The sequence below is a fragment of the Neodiprion fabricii genome, chromosome 6, assembly GCF_021155785.1.
Source record: "Neodiprion fabricii isolate iyNeoFabr1 chromosome 6, iyNeoFabr1.1, whole genome shotgun sequence".
In the NCBI taxonomy this organism is placed as follows: Eukaryota; Metazoa; Arthropoda; class Insecta; order Hymenoptera; family Diprionidae; genus Neodiprion; species Neodiprion fabricii.
The window spans coordinates 18,589,661-18,604,725 of record NC_060244.1 but is presented as its reverse complement, the minus strand read 5'-3'; the positions used below and the strand labels follow the sequence as shown (position 1 = coordinate 18,604,725).

At 38.5% G+C, this 15,065-nt stretch overlaps 1 long non-coding RNA gene across 2 annotated transcripts; it reads right to left on the bottom strand.

The window, feature by feature from the left end:
* Positions 1-421: 421 nt before the first annotated feature.
* On the bottom strand, positions 422-1,940 carry LOC124184292. Of its 2 annotated transcripts, XR_006871157.1 has the most exons (4): positions 1,544-1,940; positions 1,064-1,350; positions 687-820; positions 422-446 (listed from the first exon to the last, which is right to left on the bottom strand). It is a non-coding gene; the product is annotated as an uncharacterized LOC124184292 (long non-coding RNA). The 2 variants fall into 2 exon arrangements; XR_006871156.1 differs by having other exon boundaries at positions 1,064-1,940.
* Between the last annotated feature and the right edge of the window lie 13,125 nt (positions 1,941-15,065).

Sequence of the window (15,065 nt, the reverse complement as noted above, 5' to 3'; positions counted from 1 at the left end):
TGCCCAACGAGTTCTCGTAGTGCAAATACGAGTCCAATCACCTTACAGATGGCATTACATTGATTTTTGCCAACCGCCAACCACCTCGGATCATACCTGGAATAGTAATAAATATTTTCAGTTTAAGAACACATCAAAAATACTGTGTTAGGATTAATGTAAATAATTAATTAAATAATAATATAATCAATTTTATTAGCGCATTGATAGCTACTGAATATGTGCTTGCGCGAAAAATGAACTGAAATAACTTAATGTATACATGGCAAGTTTGAAATATTTTAGATAAAATATAATTACAATTGCCAATGAATATTATGTAAATGATAGACTCACCAAGCAAAAATCCTCGTCCTCCTCGTACACCTTGTTCTCCTTGTCTTCCTCGTCCTCCTCCTCGTCCACCTCCGGCCACCTCCAACCACCGCCACCCACTTGGGTTATACCTTGAATAGTAATAAATATTTTCAGTATAAGAACACATCAAAAATATTATGTAAGGATGAGTATAATTAATTGATTAATTAAGGATATAATAAATTTTATTAGCACATACTGAGTTACTGAGTTTGTGCTCGCGCGAAAACTGAATTGAAATAATTTATTGTAAACATGACAAGTTTGAAAAATTTCAAATACAATACAATGACAATTGCGATTAAATATTGTAAAAATCGTGAACTCACCGAGTGCAAATCCTCGTCTTCCTCATCCACCTTGTTCTCCTGGTCTTTCTCGTCCTCCTCCTCGTCCACCTCCTACCACCTCCAACCACTGTCTAACACCTCCATTAACCACTGATAACCACTTCGGGTTATACCTGCAATGGTAATAAATATTTTCCGTATAAGAACACATCAAAAATATTGGGTAAGCATCAATGTAATTGATTAATTAATTAAATAATAGTAGAATAAATTGTACTAGCGCATTTATCGGTACTGAATTTGTGCTTGCGCGAAAAATGAATTGAAATAATTTATTGTAAACATGATAAGTTTAATAAAATTAGATACAATATAATTACAATTGCCTTTAAATATTATAGAGATATTACACTTACTCCTCCTCTTCCTCCACCTCTTGGTCGTGAAGTCGAGTTTCACCAGGCAGCGGATCTGGAGCGCAGGAACCATGAAGTGCTCGTCCTGGAAGTACAGTTTCACCAGGTAGCGGACTTGGAGCGCAGAAACTACGGAGCACTTGTCCTGGAATTGGAGAGACACCAGAAAGCAGACCCAGAGCGCAGGATCCAGGAGGTAGAGAACCCAGTACTCGAAATCTGCGGAGCGCGATTCTCATACGTCCGCTCTACTGCGCGGTTGTTTCGAGACTGAGGATTTCGGCCAGCTGATTACTATAGATCGATGACGTCAAGGGAGAAAAAATTTTAGGTGACGTCACTTTCTGAACATCCGAACATCTGAACATTAAAACTCTGGTTTCGAACTTTAATACTATGTGTGATGTATGATGTATGATGTATCATATGACAAGATGTATAATGATTTTAGTTTCCACAATACAGACAAGAAATACGCACGTTATCGTTCCTGCTGATTCAAGCGGCTCGGCCCTTCGATGGTCAGCCTTTCACTGAACATATATTTTTCAGTTAATCGGTCAGATAATAACGCTGCCGTTCCGCGATAGTTGGATGATAAGAATTTTTGCTCGTACCTTTCAAACGTGTGTTAAATTACACTCGAAGTTTTAAGAAGCTTCTTTCTATCTCTCCCTGTCAAAAAAAAAAAAAAAACAAATGGCCGACAATCACCTTTTTAGATCTTTAAATCAGGACAACGCGTTAAAAACTGTCTCATACACGGAGCATCGATCTCATCTTGATCAAAATTAGCGCATCCGTGATGTATCACAGTTACTCTGAATCTTTTTCCGTACGAACACTTTTCGAAAAACAATTCTGCTTCTCCACCCAACGTAGATACTTCACTTGCGACTAGCTAAAACAGCGTTTCGATTCTATGCCTATGAAAATTCAAGATCGAGAGAGCAAATGAAAAGTTGTTGGAACAATTACGAATATCAAAGTTATGGAATACATTGAGCGCGAGTCGAATAGAATCCCATTTCAAATGAATAATTCTTCTGTTCTCCTACTATAGACGTATTATTGTAGATAACCTAGTTTTTCTCCTGGAAAATTCTCAGTCTTGCAGTATGCATTACGCATTAATCGTAAATGGATCATATATGTATAATAATATCACGCGTGGACTGCATATACGTATATACTTTTTGGTCTCTGTATCATTATTACAACTGATCTTCTATTATTCATGATCTATGTATACATTTTCCTCTCGGGTACCTATACTTTAATAAAATCACTTGGGCAACCGTCTTTATGTTCTTCAGTCAACATAGGAGGTGTTTGGTGGTGCTTGGCAGTGATTGGAGGAGTTTCTGAAAAGATGGGGAGGCAAAATCACAAATCTATATCCAACAATTTTCAGCTGGTTATTCAATCTGTATGCCCTAATTCTAGTACAAGTGTTTTGGGTGTGCGTGTGTAGTGATTTAACAAGTTACCGAATAGAGTTAGAGCGAAAGTCAAAAAGAGATGCAAGAAAGTATTACATCCTGGATTGACGTGAATAAATAATTGAATTTACCCATTTGTTTCTGCATTTTGCCAGCTGTTGGACCCACGACGATTTAATTGTCTTGTCTGGAATCCTTAATGTCTGATTAGTTTCATAAGAGTCATATGAATAGATTCGGTTTCTCTGCTAAAAAAATTATAAAAAGAGTAAGGATAAACCTTCTGGATTATTGCTGAAAATGTTGACAATTTTGAAAAATGCTGGAATAGATTTTGTGATGCACTACATCGACGTTATCTTGCGAGAGGAATCGATTGTGCGCAGTCCGAATACGCCATCAGCTATTATACTTGATCTCGCTTTTTCATTTTATTCATTTTTTCACACGCCCAATTAACAAACCTAGATTTTTAAATTCTGAAATCTAACCACGTGGGACTCGACGAGTACCCGGTCGGTACCTATTTTTATGAGCAACTTTTCCCATCGACGGATATTAGAATTCATAATCAGTGGACGCTGTCGCATCAAGTTGCCGTCGCTTCGATTCGACTCCCGTGAAAATCCAGCTTCACAATCAGTCAATGTGAGAATTTACTTGCCCAGTATTTTATAATCGCTTTGTTCATGAGGTAAGTTACTTTTACCGACAGTCGGGATTCATTACTTTCCGTTGCTACATAGCGCAGAATAGTAGACCTTATCATGCACTGCTTACTTATTCGGAGTGGTTGTGCAAATTTCTAGTTCAGAAGCAGTCAAATATAGTGATAGTGAAAATTTTTCATTGGAATCAAGGAAGTCTCTAAGCATGGTAAGTCAATTAACGTGGATGCAAGCACATCCAATAAAGCCTGTAGTCACAGCTTACATTTCTGCGTGAGTTGGAAATTGGAGTTTTCCGGTAATATTTACAGAAGGTAACTTGTTATTTTCAATAAATATTTATGTTCGTGAAATATGTTGACCAAATTCATTTAATTACATACTCGCATCAGTTACACGCAATAAATTTCATTGAATAAGAGGTCAAAGGTGATGATATATTTCAAAGGACTTGTGTGACGACTAAATTGTTATGCTTGCAATGCAGTTAATTTTTGTTTAAACAGTTTAGAGGTGAGTATAGTTAGATATAGCGGAGTAAAATTATTTCAATATATTTAACTTATATATATATATATACTTCGCAGTGCTGTACAGTAATAATACCTACTTTTGTCGCGTACATTGAAGATTCGGTCCGACGAAACGTGAAATGAAAGAATCGAGAGCAAACATACATATAGCTGCCGTTTGTGTTGAATAAAAGATTTCCTTCTCAATCAGGAAATGTTCGATTAAAATAATATTGTTTAATTAAGAGAATCTCCTTTTGATTAACAACGAATTCCACTTCGCGCGAGCTCGAAGAGAGGGAGAAAGGAGAATGAAAACGGGAAAAAATAAGCGTGGCAATGGAAAGGAAGTAGAAAAACGTGGCCCCGTGTGAAATAGAAAATGGAACAAACGAACGGCGGCCCAATTAAAATTCCGTTTCCGCGGACAGAAGCACGTCCATGCATCTATCAGTAGCTTTGGCTTGGTGGCTGCAATTCAAACCGATATCTACGTATTCTCCGAGTCTCCAACTTCGCGTTTGCAGGATCGTCCTCTTCGTCCTGCTATTTTTTTGGCTTCATCCACCTTCTCGCGTGCTTGTTAACCGTTCGGTGCCGGTACGTAGCAAGGTTACTTCAAGGGGTTGGTAATTTATCTGGCAATTAGGTACCGAGACTGCATGGGTATATACGGCGCAAGTTGTGGCGCGGCTAAATTCAGTTTGTCATAATTCTTCAAAGTTCTTAATACTCGATGATTTCCTAAGCTTACACCACGCGTCTGGTTTCACTGTATTTACTGGAATAATTATTTGTACGATACAGCTTCGCAGCCTCAATTATATTATTGTGCGAACTTGCTCTACACAATTAATAATGAAGGTACAAATTTTAAAAATATAGGCGTTCATTTCTGCGGTGTATCTAACTCACGATCAATTTTTGATGATCTATAAATTGAACTGTTTTCAAGAAAATTGAACCCTTACTTTTAAGATTACAGTTACAGGTATTTTCTAACACTCGACAAAACTCGTTTTTGTCAGAAAATAATTGTGCAGGAACGAGACTGAATATTAAATATATTTCTTTAGTATTTTGTCAAGAATACAGCCGTTTAACCAAGATAAAGATTTGCCAAATATGCTTTACATCACTCTCAGCTACGTACAGATATTTCTAAAAAAGAAACAATCGGTGCTCAAGTAACACACAGTTTCATGTACATTAATACACGTACGTATAATAGATATGCAGATGCATATAAGCCTGATGTGGCAAGCGATATAAATTATGGATATAGTTTTGCATTTCACTAGTTTAGAGAGGAGGATTCGCAGAGCAGCGACTTATCACCCTATTATTCGGTCTGGCATATGTATGTATAAACGGCGGGCCATCCCAAATAACAACGAACCTACAACGAGCAAGCCACACAAACCTGAGCTTTCGGAAGACAGATGTAATCCCTCACGATGAGCCCCTAGCCAACGTTTACGCTCCGTCTAGAAATCGCTTCACGATTTATGCCCTGTAGTGGACTTGTGATTTGTTTCATTCCCCACTTTTTTCATCCCTTTCTCTTTTCCCTTTCGCCTTTTTTGTCGGTCGTATTTTTTCTTTCGTTTGTTTTTGCTCTTCGTCCTGATATCTCGATACTCACGCGATACAAGTCGAGCTTACAATTATTCAGTCGACCATTTAATTACAGGCTATCATTTTACATCCGTATAACGTTATCATCAGCATATTAGAGTATTGCGGAGAGAAGAAGTCAAATGCATTCGTTCCTGTAACCAATTCTTCAAATGTCCGTGACTCGATATTAGTCTGTTTTTAATACAACCACGGAACGAATATTGCGAAAGTTGGAATATATATTGTAAACGCTTCGGGGCTCGGGATGTTAGACATAACAGATTCGGCGGACGGGCCGGGGATAAAGTGAGAATAACGTGAAAGAATTTCTATATTTTTTTGCTGCACACGTTTGTTCGCAAAGTCTGCAAGCTTTTGCCTGGCCTCCAAGGACATAGTTGAAGTTTGTTTTGGCGTAGCTTGCGAGGCAAGTGCAGGTCAAAACCATCGGTAAACGGACTCAAACTGGTCCAATAAAACGACAGAAGGGCACATGTTCACAGGGGATTTTCGGACCGTATAGAACGCGGTCGATAGTGTCTGCGAAATTCCCGGCCACGTTTCGTGTCTGGAATCGTGTCGGGAGGATTTCTGTTAAAAGATACAGAAATAACCCTGGTTTAAGTTCTCATAACAGGCTTGCGCAGCAAGCACTGTAAGTAATTCATTCGACACCGTGTTTCCGGATGCCTAGCAACGTTTTAATTGGAATTAGCAGACCGTTGTGGTCGATCAGAGCCAGGCGACTCTCAAAGATTCGCCGGTACTAAAATACATTTACACAATTAACTCGATGAATTACGCTTAATTATAAACAGACTGGTGAAAATGTCGAGGTAGGCTTGGTTCGCATTTCTGAGAATGTTTATACACGGAAACAAGCTTCATCTGAAATTCCGTTCTACGTACCCGATCAAACGGAACGTGAATATTGTTGCGCTTTTCAAGACCTGCTGTTTTGGGTGTATCGTATGGCCTCGTTAAACGAGTACCGGAAGTACTGTTGAAGCTCGTGGTGCATCAGCATCATCTTTCTCAGTTAATTCTTTCGAAGAGGAAATTTTTCAAGTCTTTCAAGCCAGCGACGCGTGGCGCTGTGTTTTAATAAGCTCCTTGACGATTAGTCACTCCGGGCTACTTACAGACTCTCTCTCTGGTAGCGTTGCGGTGAGATGGAAATTTTTCGTACCCGACATACCTAACCACGCTTCGTCAACTGTCATCCCTGCAAGAATTTAACGCTTTATCGCCGGTTTTTAACTATCAAGAAGTTCCGGAATAAAGCATCCGAGAGTCTCATCATACTTCATATCATACCGAAGAAGTAATGTGTTACTCGAGGCGCAATTTCCATCGTTTATTATAATACTCAGACCGTACTGCGTAACATATTATGTACTTTAAATGTACAGTCGCACGTATCTTAATTCAAATCATGTATTATATACTCTTAAATTCGTACCCCGTGCATTAAATTCTTTTAAATATAAGTGTAACATTAATTCCGGAGGAATAATCACGAATTTGGAACAACAGAAAATGCTTGAAATTTTTACCATCGGGCGAACCTAACGATCGGATTCGTCTACAGCGATATCTGCAAAGCATACTATATTCAGGACACGATTTAACCCGGTGAAAATCAGCCGCGTCGACGGTCGCCGAACACTAAACTAGTTTGATTGATCTTTCGTTGCCGTAACAATTTTATGGTCTTCGATCCGTTATCGAGTCGTTCACCATGGTTAGCAATGCCCAGCGACGATCGTTACATGCCGTACGATACCTGTATGTGCACGTATGTCACGTGATACTGTCTGCCATGCGTAAAGGGTTGAGGGCTTCCTCCTTTCCCACTTCTTCTCGTCCTCTTCCTCTTTCTCTTCCTCATCCTCTTCCCCGGTTTCCCTTTTCCCATTTTTTTTTTTATCGTACGCTTGGTCCTTCTCTTTTTTACACGCGCGGACGGCAGCCTCCAGAAAATCTCGTTACCCTTGGACCCCTACCCTTCTTCTATCCCCGCGACGTCCGGCGACGCGACGCGGCGTATCTTTTGCCGGCGGGACGTGCGCGTGGCGGGAATCTCTAACAAGTGTATACATATATGTATCCGGGAAGATTGCCACCTAGAGTAGTCATTTTCTCATGAGGGTCTTCTGAAAGTTTTAACGCAATCTCGATTCTCCGCGTTTCAACTGCTTGCCCGAAAATCCAGATTACATACATTTATATATTATTATTATTATTATGTATATATGAATGTATCCTGCGCTGGAAAAATCTCCCCTGACTGCACCAAGGACGTCTAGTTGGATAACTTGATTTCAACAAAACGGGACCTCACGTAAAATTGCAGTATAATTATGAGTTACACTAGTTTTTTTTCCTCTCCTCATCTTTACACTTTATACCGAGGGAAAAATCAGTTACGTGATAAGGATGAATGCAGCTAGGCTTCCCAGAACTCATTTTATGAGAAATTGCACGATGAGATGCAGGCTGAACAACGTTGTCTAATTGGTACCCTACTTTTAAATCTCGCAGGCAGTTAGGCAATTTTCGTATAATGAAGTAGAAATGAAGGGAGATGGTTGGGAATCATCGCTTATGTATGTTCATACGTTATGTACTTCAAGTTGTACATACGCCGCATTGCACGCGCGGTATTCGAAAGGAGAATTTTTTTCCCCCGACGTATCTTTGATGATGACGGGTGACCCCCGTGACCGTCGGTTTTTCAAAGCTCGTCGTTGGCAGCTGGACCGTGTCGCGCACATATAATACACAAAAAAAAAAATGTGCTAGGGTAACAAATTTTCTTCTACACAGCCTCGTAATTTAGCGCTTTGACGTATAAAAAACAGGTCATCTGTATTCTATACATATTATACCATAACGTCCGGAGGACGAAGCGTGGGGCGGTTTGGGGGTGCATACGAACGCCATTGTTCTTCAACCCTTTACTTCATGAATTCGTAATATCTCGCGGAAAGAAATGTAAAAAGTGAAGAGGGTCAAAAAAACATGAAACAAGCGTACCGCGAGTTTCATCACTGCGTGATTGCAAATTGCAGTACCCGTTTCGTTCTCCTTTAATCCCGAATAACGCCTATTAGGTTTACCGGTGTAAGCTAATGGCCTGCAGAGGTCTGGATGGTGAACTTTAAAGCGTGATCGCGCACCTCTAACGAGGCGGGAATCCGCGAGAGCCGCTAATTTAAACCAACATTTCCCGTTCTCTGCAGCTAACGGGCCCATTTTCAACAATTTGCTTCTGCTCAGCCATACGGAATCACTTTTGCATCCTACGGCAGAGTATATTTTCAAAGAATTGTGATTTTTTTCTCGTACAGATTTGCCGAATCTAGGTTTTTTGTTATTCGTTTCAGAGATAAAATAAACTTTCACGACTTTTCGTAAATTCGTATTACGGTTCAGTTTCGAGAGATATATGCTGGTTTCCAGTGCAGGAAAATTTTACACGGTTAGAGTAAATTTGAATGGAAATATCGAGAGAATTTGGTCGAAGGCAGGAACAAAGCAAAGAAACAAATAAAAATTCCCGACAGGCATAATTTGTGTAATAATAATTCATTTGAATACCATGAAAATGAATTGTAAAAAATCTATTACAGCCATGCGTTAGATTGTTACGCAAGTTTTTTTAAACCGGAACATCCGGTTCCGTTTAATTCTATTACGAAATACTGACATGAGATAGATTTGTTACAAGAACAATTTATTTTTCAATCATGAGTAACCTTTTTTTTTCATCAAATAAAAAAACTAAGAGACATTCTTTGAGAAAACACATTAATTTGTGTTTTCCTACGTTTGTACTTCCAGACCGTTTGACGTATACTTAAAGATGATCCTTGAGGACGGGCGCTTCTTTGCACTAGACCCTCCGTTAGGAAAATTGCACTGTAACGTTCCTGCTGTACTTTTGTACGATACGTATGTACGTGCCAAGGTACGTACCTTTTCCCCTTCTGCATACGAACATAAACCTTAACGACGTCTATAACTCTGTGCGCTTTAGCGAACATCGTGGCAATATTTCATGGGGTAAAGAAAATTGGCCCGGAGCCTTCGTTTGTTTAACAAACGGCTTGAGTATAGCACGCGCCTTTAACGTACCAATGTACAATTCACCCTACAAAAGACGTCTTCGTGCTTCTTGCCGGAGGGTTAATCGGTCAGGCCCCCTTTAATCTGTTGTTTTTCAATTTACGTCTGATTGAACAAGCCGGGTGTCCTCTCGAATTCGTCGGAGGAAAATCCTCTCCAATTCCGCGTGTATTATACATATGCAACATATACATCCATGCGTGACAATCAGCACGACCCTTAATTCGACGCGACGATGGTGAATTCGAATTGTGAATCGTATCAGCCTTTAAATTAGTCCGATTTTCGCTTCCAAAACGTGTTTCCTGCTTTTTGTTTTTAAATTCAAACAAATCGAGCTTAACGACCGTCGCTGCTTCAAACGGATATACATACAGTATAGCTGTGTACCTGAAACGTTAAAAATGTAATTACTTCGTTTTCACGGTTTCCTCAGAAATTACTCGAGTGATTTACGTGGTGCACCGAGCAGCTGACGACGCTGAAGAGCAGTAAACCACCGAGAAGCAGTAGAAACCGGAGCACCGCGGTATGCCGGGGCGTAACAATTACTCGAAATTAATTAAAAAACCGAGCTGCGCGTCAATCTTATCGCGACGTTCTAATGTGCGTTCAAACAGTACGTAACAAGCTGAAAATACGAATCTAATATTTTGTCGAAACGAATTTACAATTTTCCAAGTGTAGCAATTTTCACTCTGTAACAATAACGCGAATCGCAGGGGGGGATCATTAACGGATTGAACGTTTTCGTCACTGCAACGATGTTCGGAATATATTTTGTGTAATCGATTGTACGAGAGATTAAAGGATCTGGTTTATGTTGCAGGGCTTAGCGGTTTAATCTGATGATGAAATGTTCGCCAGTTTCGATTTGATAATGCACTGTTCATGTAATCCTCTACTATAGTCGCATTTCTGCAGGAATGCGTTTACCCACGATGGTGTAAACTGCGAATATTTCATCGGTCCAAATAGCTGCATTGCAGGGAATTTGCACGCGGACCTTGCAATTCTGTTACAGCGTTGTTTGATGCGAAATCGCCTCAATTTGCATCAAACATCCCATGCTTGTGTAGAATGATCAACGACGCGATGGGACAGAAGTCTTTTGCAGAATACGCATGCGTGTGTGCCCCATTTTTCTCGTCTCTTAATACTTTTCTTTCACTTATATGCGATCTGTTAAATTTGCATAGAAAAAAGGATGCGAGACTTTCTCGTGAAAAACGACGGAATTTTGCAGTCACGGGTCGTTCAAGGAGTCGATTCGTAAAATCATTGAAATTTACGAGCCCGTCTGACACTTTTTGCCGGCGGTAAGGCAGTTTTGAAAATGATGAAAGCTCCCAGAACGCGAGGCTATAAGAGAAACACGTTCTTATTCACATCTACAAAAAACTATGGCAACACTCGTTCAATACCGTAGCAGAAATTACGTGAAAAAGATCAATAAATTTTGTACCTTGATAAAGAACAATGATCCTAATTTTTGCGTTATCATACCGCGTAGCAATGAAATTGTTAATAATAATAAGTATATTCTATACATACATGTTAATTTTACGACAGTTCCAGAATGGTATAAGTTTCAATAAACCTTATCGTACATGGTCATTAGTAAATGTAAGAACTGTTATGTTTGGTTTTATATTGTGTGGTAGATGGTTTAAAATATACGTTCTGGGCCCTCACTCGGGCCGAAACGTGAACTTTAATTGTCTACCCACTGACCTACATTTCCAATAAAATTCACATGCATCGAGGTCAAGAATAAACACTTCTTCTATAGTACCTTTTTTTTCTCGATTACGTGTCTAGTCTGTTGAATAATTCTTGAATTTAATACGCTCTTGTGGCACGAGAAATTTCTATTAGAGACTAGATAACCATTTGTTGGTTTTCACTTGCTAATTCAAAGTAAAGTATTTACTCGTTTCATTTAATGCAGTCGTTCATTCGGTACAAGCCTCTTGTATAAATTGTCTGGTTCTCTGGGTGAGCAGACTTTTTTTATACTTTTAAATGAAAGTTTATTTCTATTGATTTTGTGTTCACTTTATATGGCGCACTGGAAAAATATTTTTCAGATTGTGATTCTTTATTTAGTTTCATTTAGATGAAAAAATGTTTACTCGAGTTAAAAACTTCGCCGTTTACTACTTCCCCTCAGTAGCCAATTGTTTTTTTCATATTGAAAAAATTTAATTAATATTTATGAAATACATTTATTTTATTAAGCGACACAAAAAAACCGAGTACAGTCAGTTTTGAATAATGTTGATGTATTTTCTAAAATCAGCGAAAATTTGCTCACATTGAAATTTGCCGCCTACTGAAGGATATTGAAAGGAAATTATTTTATGGAATCAGAGTCGCAATTTCAGATATATTTTTTTCGTTGCACAAATATGTTAAAAAGTTGACTAATTCTAAAAATTCTTAACACACACGTTAAAATGGCCGAATAAAAAATAGCATTTCTTCAACAGTATTTTGGAAATTCGGCTTCTTTTACGAATTATTCCCGAGATCACAACGGGGCTTCATAAAGCGATAAGTATAATATTTACTGGAACGGAATTTCCAATCTTGTATAAGCGTAATATTGTACATTACAATAATATCTCCCTTGAATTAAACAAAGGGAATACGTTGCGTTATTGGAAAACAACTTCAACGTCCATGCTGCGAGCTGAACGTAAAGTGTTTAGGAATATTCTTTGAGCTCTCATCAAGGTTTATTTTGTGGTTTGAAATTAACTTTTAAATTCCATCTGTATCGCAGCACCTAGATTTATCCAAGAACTTGAATAACCGTTGATCACTTCTAATTATGTCTTATTGGTTTTACGAAAGCTGCTTAAAACTGATGATCCCTTGCGTTAAAAGAAATTTATTATGTACAAGTTAACGTTGAGTATCATAGAAGAGATCAACTTATGCGAGATAACCTTCATAAAATCTGGATGCAAGGTCCAAAAACTTTAACATTTTTTGTTCAACATTTTGTAATTCACGTACATAACATATTCACGACTTTTTATAAGTGTTTTGACGAAAGGGTTACGTCCTCGTGTCAGGTAATATACCGGGTTATATCGTGTCAATGTTACTACTTTAGGGTAAGTCCTACCGATCGGCAATTATCTCATGATTAATCATTGTATGGATGGAGTGTAGAGTAGCCGACCAATCATGAACAACGAGACAATACGTCATCCAAATTGCATAAATACATTCCTGTATACATATAATTACTTAAAACTAAGACGTGTGACGTGACTAAAATGGAAGTCTAAATCTAGGTAAACGGTTTTGCTTGAATCGGTTCGCGTCTCGCGGAGGACGCGGCTCAAAGGCCTAACGAGTATTAATCAAACCGAGCACCGAATGTGGGGGGCAGAGAACCCGCCATACAGGGGGTATAAGGTGAGTCCAATATTTATAGCTTGTTCCGTGCCCTCGTGTGTAGGTGGCTGAGAAATGAGATGAGATTTAAGACTTGAGGGGAGTTTAAAAAGAGACGCAAAGTCGTTGAGAGCCTCCCTCCAGCGAAACTCTGGTTCTCACCGACATCCTCGGCGAAAATAAGAAGAGGGAAGAAGGAAAAAGAAAAAAAAAAAAAAGGTACAACAAACTTTCGCACGCATTGCCCAGACATTTGTCATACTTTTGCGTGTTATTTCCACTGACGTTAATAGCGTCACGTTTCTCTTCCTCTCCGAACCTCTTAAGTACTGCCACAGGATTTTCTCCTATCTTCCTTCTCCTCTTTCGTTTTCTCCCATTCTTTATTTCTACGATTTTCACTAGCTCAACGGAAGAATATTTCATTCGTGGTCTTATTACACACAGCTATAAGAAGAGAGAAGTCGAGTTTTACAAATGATACGAATATTATTGGTAAAAAAGTTGAAAAAATCATCTAAAATGGAAATAGGTAATCATATTATAGATATTTGCTCGAGGAAAGTAAAAATTCTGCAGCCCTTGGAGTTACTTTAATATTTTTTTCATTCTCGTGAGCTGAGCTTGCAACCACAGCCGAATATATTTACCTCAGTTTTTTCATCCAAAAATTACTCTAAAAAATCTAAACATGTTGCGAAATTTTCTTGCAGGCAAATTCTGTCGTCCAAAAATTTTCAAAAAATTACCGGCCATTGTTCTTTAGCGACGATCATAAGAGAGCAGTGTTATCGATACGTTTTCATAATACAGCCACTAAAGCTTAGCTTATTTCGGAAACGGCTGGAAAAGCAGAGAGAGATGCAAAATCAGGGGGTTTGGAGATTGAAAAAAAATTAAGACCAGCCCTGGTTTTATTGTTCGGATTGATTGAGTTTGCACAGGTTTGTACAAGGCACACATATATTTTTGGTCGGATTAATCATTGGCGCCTACCGTCACGACGTTGCTCTTTGCTTTAAATGTTACCGGGGGTGTTTGTAATCCCTTGGCCTGAGGTAATCCTACACCGGAGGAATATTCGCCTTGATTACAGGGCGGTCTGCCAGAGGGGCGGTTACGTCACTAGGGATTCCTCAAAGTGGTCAGCTGTCACGTTTTCCGATACGACGTACAATTTCTCAAAATTGGAAAGATTACGGTTTTATATACTTTTTGTTTTTATATATACTTTTCAGAAATTTTAAGTTAACAGAAATGGTATTTTTTGGATGCTGGTAGCTCAGAACCTCGAAGATTTATGAAAAAAAGTTTGGGGGTGAAAGTGACAAACCTTTCTGGATAAAGCGTTTGCATCAATAATATATACATATTTCTCTGAATCGTTTAGTTTAAATAATTCCAATACATGTTATAATGATTTGGACGAAGCGGAGAGGAATTTCCCAGCTACTGAAAACAAGACGAAAATAATAGTAAAAATTAAAAAAAACGGTCAGATGAAATCGTCGGGTCTGAAAGAAGCAGTTAACTTCCGGATATTCTCGTTGTTTGCGAAAATAATAGTTTTGCACAAAGAAAATTTGGCGTTTGGAAATAACTCAGAGATTGCATGACTAATTTCGTTTGACATTTAATTGCAAGGTTAAGTCAGTTTATCTAGGTTGACTACATTTTTTAAGTAGACTAAGGCTTAAAGAATGATTTATTGTCTTACCAACATCAAATCACCAAAGTAGTTGTAACACGAAAATCTATTATGAATGAGCATATCGAAAAAGAATAATAGTACGCACTTGATTTTCTGGTTACGATTAGAAAACTCATTTTGCACTCAGAACTATATTTTCCAGCTGTGGAAAAAAATGAAAATAGCTGAGCACTGAATAATAACCACAACTAAAAATATCTCTCGATGATAGCGAAACGACAACTTTTCATTTTTGGAGTTATTATAATAATCACCCTTATCCTCTTTGTCTCTGAAAAAAAGAGCGGGACGTTGAAATAGGGAACGTTCAAATATTACGTAACGTTATTTCAGTCTTTTTTACTTCCCTCCCCCCCCATGTAACAGACCGTAACAATCGAGTCAAAATTCCCCCGGCGCCAATTACGCGACATTAAATAATCTGTAACAAGAAGATTAATTTATTTTTTTATAAATTTAGGCGGGGTAGAAAGAGAATAGAACAGAATTGAACAGATATGAAAAGGA